Source organism: Hydra vulgaris, chromosome 05, assembly GCF_038396675.1.
Source record: "Hydra vulgaris chromosome 05, alternate assembly HydraT2T_AEP".
In the NCBI taxonomy this organism is placed as follows: Eukaryota; Metazoa; Cnidaria; class Hydrozoa; order Anthoathecata; family Hydridae; genus Hydra; species Hydra vulgaris.
This window is the reverse complement of record NC_088924.1, coordinates 35227304-35235000: the sequence shown is the minus strand read 5'-3', so window position 1 is coordinate 35235000 and position 7697 is coordinate 35227304. Positions and strand designations below refer to the sequence as shown.

Here is a 7697-nt window from a genome sequence, read left to right as displayed (position 1 = left end):
ATTGGATTTTATTCCAATTTTACAATTCGTGAAATAGTGATTGTGATTAAACGATTCGATATCGTGATCGATACGATTCATTATCATGATCGTATTAACAAACAGTATCGAAAATGTGTATTACTCTTTTTTGAAAAAAAAACCTCACTTATTTTAAAACATGTCTTTTTTCTCTAGTTAATGACTTAAAGATTCACTCAAATTAATGACTTATTTTGCACATTATAAATAATGCCAAAAACTTTCGAAAATCTTTTTAAGGTATTTGGACATTTGAGTTCCACAAAAATTAAAAACTAATAAAAAGTTCTATCAGTGAGAAAGATTTTTCACCGACGTTTTTCGGAATCATGTTTTGATTTTTTTAGCGCACAATTTTGTGGTACAAATGATGCATGGTATATATGATGTGGAGTCAAATAACTGAAATCAGATATTAAAAAATACTAAACATAATTTTCTCTTTCTAGTTGTGCAGAAGATAAAAATGAAAATTTTATTAAAATTTTTCAAAAATGCGTAAAAAAGTTTTCTTCATAAGATAATTTTGATGTGGCGGCTAAAACACAATACGTCGGTAAAAATGCTTAAAAATTCTTTTTCGGTAAGTATACCGACCGTTGTACAAATAGAATTATTTAATATAGTGTATATCAACAAAAAATACATTTTAAAATTCCAGAAGAATTTTAAAAAATATTTTGGCCAAAATGATACAATTACGAAAATTTTACTAAAAATGATGTTTTGCGTAAAAAGTTTAATTTTATCAAGTTCAAATTAAATTCTTAATCATTTTTAATTAAATATTAAAAATGATTAAGAATTTAAATTGCTTTAAAATGAATTTTAAAAATTACGAATAAAATAAGTTCAATCTGGAGAACTGAAATCAAGATAACGTTTTTATTGCAGTAGTGTACCACAGCCGTTAGATTGCCTAGTTTAATCAAAGGTATCTAGAGTTTTAGACTTTTTTTAAATATATATGTATATATATATATATATGTATATATATATGTATATATATATATATATATATATATATATATATATATATATATATATATATATATATATATATATTTTTTTTTTTTTTAAAAAAAAACAACATCTTTTTATGGATTTGTTAAAAATATATTTATTTTTACAATATTTTGAGGGAATATAAATACCCTCGTTATCAAGTATATTAAAAACCGTTATAAAAAATAATATTATACAAAACCGTTTAAATTTACGAAGCAATGTTTTTCGTAAGTGCTTCTTTTTGAGAGTTCTTTAAGAGAGTTTTTTGTGACGTAAGAATTTGAACATGGGTTTCCAAAATGACGTCGTCACATAATCGCCATCATCCCGGTTAAGACCATTGTCGCGAAAGGTACTTTCGTTGTGTAGTATTTCCAACACTTCCCTAACTTTTCTATTAAAACTATTTGTTTCTATTTTTAAGGTATTGCGACCATTCCAGTGAAAATTTTCTTGGCAAATTTTAGAATGTTGAACTACAGCTGAATTTTTCCCTTTACCTTGTTGTGCACTTGTTTGATGCTGGCATATTCGAGACGATATCTTCAGTCCAGTTCCACCTACATAAAATTTGCCACAAGAGCACTCTAATTTGTAAACACCGCGATAGGAATTAACTGGTAGTGTAGGTTTATTTTCAGAACTAAGTAGACATTGGTGCGTATCCTGCTTTTTTAAAAACTCTTCGTAACTTAGGACTGATTCCAGGGATCCAGGGTACAGACAATTCTTTTTGGAGACATTAGGAAATGTTGATTTTTTGTGAGATCTTTTTTGTTGATAGCACTTTCTTTCGCAGACTTAACTAGTTTTTCCAGACTTTTCCTCTTATAGCCGTTTTCTACAAATACATCAATAAGAAACGACAACTCATCATCAATGTTATTTATTGAGCATAAACGTAGTGCTCTATGGACGAAACCAATAAAGACACCATTGATAATTTTAGGGTCATGGCATGAGTTCGGTTTAATTTGAACGTTTGTGATTACATTTTTGCGATGTATTTTAAAACTATATGTTCCGATTTATTGTTGGTAACTGAAACATCAAGGTAGTTTAATGTATTAGTAAAATCGGCAGACAACAATTGAAATACAACACAACGAAAGTACTTTTTGCGACAATGATCTTAACCGGAATGATGACGATTATGTGACGACGTAATTTTGGAGACCCATGTTCAAATTCTTACGCCACAAAAAACTCTCTTAAAAAACTCTCAAAAAGAAGCTCTTACAAAAAACATTGTTTCGTAAATTTAGACGGTTTTGTATAATATTATTTTTTTATAACGGTTTTTAATATACTTGATAACGAGGGTATCTATATTCCCTCGAAATATTGTAAAAATAAATATATTTTTAACAAATAGAAGTTAATTCATAAAAAGAAGTTTTTTTAAAAAAAATATTTATACAAATAAAATCTCATTTGTCAACATTTAAAATGTATATATATATATACATATATATATATATACATATATATATATATATATATATATATATATATATATATATATATATATATATATATATATATATATATATATCTATACACACACACACACACACACACACACACACACACACACACACACACACACACACACACACACACACACACACACACACATATATATATATATATATAGTTCTTTTGAAGAAACCTCCCGTTTTAATAGCTCCCACAGGTTTTCTATAGGATTAAGATCCGGGGAATTTTCTGACCAATCCAGCAGTAGAATTTTTTTCTCTCCAAGAAACTTTTTAATGGATTTTGCCATATTTCATGGGGCAGAATCTTGCATAAATATAAATTCGCCATCTGGAAACCATTCCGAGACTTGAGGAATGAGCTTTTGCTCCAAAACTTCTTTGTATTGGTCCTGCCTCATTGTCCCTTGAACTATGTAAAGCCTTCCCGTACCCTTACCACATATAACGGACCACATCATAATTGGCAATGGATGTTTTACTGTCTCGATAATGCAGTCTGGATTAAATTTTTCACCCACCCTTCGTCGCACAAATGAGGCTTTGTCATCCAAGATATGAAACGTGGATTCATCAGAATAGCACATCTGAAAACAAATGTTTCAAAAAATGTTAGTCTTTCATTAATATAAAGAAAATCGAGAAATAAAGCAGAAAATGACATGTTTAAGAAATAAATACCTTTCTCCAATCATCTGTTGTCATATTGCGGTGTTTTACAGCCCATTTCAGTCTTTTATCCTTTATGGGAGGCGTTAATTTTAGTTTTTTCGCAGGACGGTAACACTTAAAGCCTAACTCATCTAAGCGTCTCCTGACTGTGCGATCACTAATACTAATTCCAGCATCTTTAATCAATGTTGTGATTATTTTTCTGGGTTTCTTTCTATTCTCCAAGCAAATATTCCTGATAATTCTCTCAGACCTTGGCGTTGTAAAGCGTTTTACTTTACAGTTTATACGGAGTGTGGATATAGGGTTTTCGCCATTTTTTATTTTTGATGCTATTCTTTGCACAGTCTGCCTAGAAATGCCAATTCTTCTTAAAGTTTCTCGTTGAGAATAGTTAGTGTTGCTTAAAAGTGACATTATCTCACTTTTTTTACAAACATTCACATCTTTTTTTTTACCCATTGTCAGAAACTTTAAAAAATTTAAAAGACAAATAAACACACTACAAAAATATGTAAAAGAAAATTAAAAAAGTTGAAATAATGTATATTTTTGGAAAAACTACTTTCAAAGAAGTCTTTCACTTAATAAAACACTTAAAAAATTAAATTTTTGAAAAATAGTCGGTTACAAATAACGTTTGAAGAAAGATCCTTAACACACACACAACAAGCTTCGGCACTCTACAAATGGTAACTGAACACAATTTCACGGTTTTACTTGTCAAAACATGCAAAATACAGTGTTGCTAGCAACAAAATAGTGTTATATATATATATATATATATATATATATATATATATATATATATATATATATATATATATATATATATAAATATATTACATATTAAACAAATAATAAGCTATCATATATATATAAAAGAATATTATAATCTCAGTAAAATAATACTAAATACTTTTTAATAAAAAAGTATTTAATATTATTACATCATTACTTATCTTTAAATTTTATTCAGAAAAAAAAGTGTTGTTCCAAATTGTTATATCCAAAAAAGCTTTTTTGCTGAATAAAATTTAAAGATAAGTAATAATGTTAAGAGTTATATCGCTTTTTAACAAAAGGAAAATTTGAAATACGTCATAATCAAGTAACTGTTTTTTTAAGATGCTTTTAAAAGTTTGAATTGAAATTGTAGTTTTACTATTATTTGGAAGATATAAGTTCCATCAATGTGGCCAACGGCATGTTATTAAGAATTCGGATTGTTTTAACAAAGTTTTTGGTACCTGATAATTAAGCAACGAATGCTTTGTTTGATATTTGTGACCTGTTATAAAGCAAAGGTCTTCAAAAGTGTTAGGCAGCATATGATATTTAAACATGAATAAAAAATAGTTATAAACATTTAAGTGATTGATTAGAATTCCAAGAATTTCTTGCTTAATTTTGAGTATCAATTGTTAAGCAACAGCTTATATATGAAAGATATGTAGTTCTCAATACGCAACATTTTGTAGTTTTTCTAAGTTTATCAAGATTATAAACGTTATAAAGTAACATTAAAAACGTTAAAAAATTTTTCTAGGTTTATCAAGATTATAAACGAAAAAATAAAAATCAATGTAATTTTTATTACTTTTTTTCATTTACTTTTGTATATTACTTAGAACGGTGGGAAATATACGAAAGATGTATAGTTCTGAATACGTAATGTTTTGTAGATTTTAATTTGTATATTTTAATACAATGTAGTTGACATCGGTCGCTTCAAAGTTACGACATCTATCGACATATCATAGCAGTTTGCAGTTTTTTAATGTTTAACAGTTTTATCAACAATAAAAGAATAAGAATATAAATAGTTCTTTCAAAAAAACGAATACTGTTATCATGACAACAACAAAAAGATTACTCAATATTGTATGTTTGTTTATTTCGCCGTTTACATTTAAAATGTAAAAGTATATAATAATAATCGTTAAAAGGTTAGCGAGTTGGTGACTAACCGCTAGTTTAAATTAATTTTTTACCGGGATTATTAGCTTACCTCTTAAAAAGTTGTTGGAAAAATTGTTTACCACACAAAAAAGCCTATTGGAACATGTAGGGGATTCTTACACTTTCTAGGTTAACCAAGCCCCGTTTCCAGTGGGCACAGGCCCTAAAAAAGACGTCTTTTGAACGTTCAAAAGACGTCCGAAACGTTCAAAAGACGTCTAAAGTAAGTCTTTTTTACGTGTTGTGCCCACTAGGTTAAGATTCCTGTATTGTCCGATGCATTTTAAAGAAAAAAAATAATGTAAAAATAGTTGTCGATAAAACATAATAAACAAAATCAAAAGGTTTTAAGATTATTACTTTTTTAAATAATTTTTCTTAATTTTGCTTCTTCTTATGGATTTTTTGTTTGATGATATAAAGAAGCCGTCAATTGTTTGTCATGTACTGCGTCTAAGTTAGTATCATCCATGCTGATGCAAGTCTGTTAAACACACATAATATATATTAGGTTTATGACTTTTTTTCAACCCCATGCTCCTGTACTGCAGTTTGATGAACTTTTACCTAAAAAGCACGAAATGAACTATTATTTGCATATCTTTTCAAAAAAGTTCACCCCGCCATTGAAAAATCTATTATGACATAAGTATCGATTAGGGTTATGGCATAAAGTCGATTTTTCAATTTTTCAAATTTTTATGCCAAAATCGATTTTCAATGGCGGGGTGAACTTTTTTCAAAAAATATGCAAATAATAGGTCATTTCGTGTTTTTTAGGTAAAAGTTCATCAAACTACAGTACAGGAGCATGAGATTGAAAAAAAGTCATACCCTAATGTATGTTTGTATATATATATATATATATATATATATATATATATATATATATATATATATATATATATAATAAAAATAAAAATAAAAAACTGCAAAATAAAACAAAAAAGCTGTTATAGGTGCTCATAAAATTAGAAGCATATGTGAGCAATTGCTCAATACTTTGAGCAACTGCTAATAAGTAAAAAATTTCGCGCAATAAAGAGCAATCGTGTGTGTGTGTGTGTGTGTGTGTGTGTGTGTGTGTGTGTGTGTGTGTGTGTGTGTGTGTGTGTGTGTGTGTGTGTGTGAGTGTAATGCCAACATATATATAACTATTTTTATAATGTGTGAATATTGGCAAGTATTAATAAAAAAGTTCTTTAAAAGTTTTATTATATTTTTTGATACTTTATAAACAACCTGAAATAGAGACTAAATAATAAAATGATTACTTGCGCTAACAAAAAGCCTAATATTGTCACATACGAGCGAAAAGTCAAAGCCAATTTTTCAAAAATCAAAATACAATGCACCCCTCCTTTCTACGTTACTTCGTTGGGTAACTAACACTTTACTACATTTTTCTGTATTTTAACATAATTTGCATTGTTGTCTTTATGTTGAAGATAATAATACAAATTATAAATCACTGGTTTATTCATTTATTTTTAATTTTCTGAAAGTAAACTTTTTTTTCATAATGCTTTTTATTATGCATGTTGCAATTATTTTTATATAACATTGCAAATTTTAGATGACTTTTAAAATAAAAAAATTTATACTTCTCATTTTCCTAGATGCACGAGAAAGATATAATAAATCTCTTAATCTTCATATTTTTGTAATCTATTTCCTACATATTCAGCAGTGTACTTTGATACCAAATAATTTTTGGTCTAATATACTCCGATACCAATTAACTTTTAACAATTAGCAAACCCTAACCCAATGTCTGAATTGCATGCAATACTCATAACTACTGATAGAAAATGCAGATTGGCAAGTAATTCCTGGGTAAAGAGTTTCTTTTGTTTCAAACTCAGAATCATAAACAACTCAGAACAATATTTTATAAATGCTATTTTACACAAAAAAATTTTAACACAATTTTCTATAAAAAATATGCTATATATTTAAAAAAAGTTCGTTGTTTTTACAACAAAAACAAACTTACCACTTGAAATCATCAAGCTTATCTATAAATATACTGTACTTTTTTGTTTATTCAATTGATTCTGTTTATAAATATTTTTAACACGTTACCATTTACAATATTTAATGAGTATAAACTTTATTTAGAATAATTTTTTTTTATCAAGGTAACTCATAAATGACATAATTTCCTAAAAAGTATTTTTCAAAAAACGTTTGATCGACATCCGTCCGACATGGATAACGTGTTTTTTAAAAATCCGTACTGCAACAGATTACGTTTAAAAAAATGTTGGATAAAAAAGATCAAAATCAAAACGGTGAACATAAAAAAAGTATATATATATTTGAAGTTTGCTGGATATTTCAAAAGTAGCTTCACGAGAGCCGGAAAAAAGAAGAACAATAACAGTAAAAAAACTTTGCTCCTAAATATTTTCATCCAGCTCAATTATTTTTCATTTTTAGTATAAATATATCTTATTTCATTTTAGTACAATCATCTCAGTTTGGTACAAGTTTTTTCTTGTTTTACATACATACATACATATACATATATAT

General features: G+C 27.4%; 1 protein-coding gene across 1 annotated transcript in view; it reads right to left on the bottom strand.

Moving 5' to 3' along the window:
- LOC105843253 (neuropeptide Y receptor type 5) overlaps positions 1-7282 on the bottom strand; it is a 10542-nt gene extending 3260 nt beyond the window's left edge. Inside the window, exon 1 of the mRNA XM_065798012.1 lies at positions 7159-7282. The gene's annotated coding sequence lies outside the window, so the exon portion shown is untranslated. The remainder of the gene's footprint in view (positions 1-7158) is intronic.
- Positions 7283-7697: the final 415 nt, after the last annotated feature.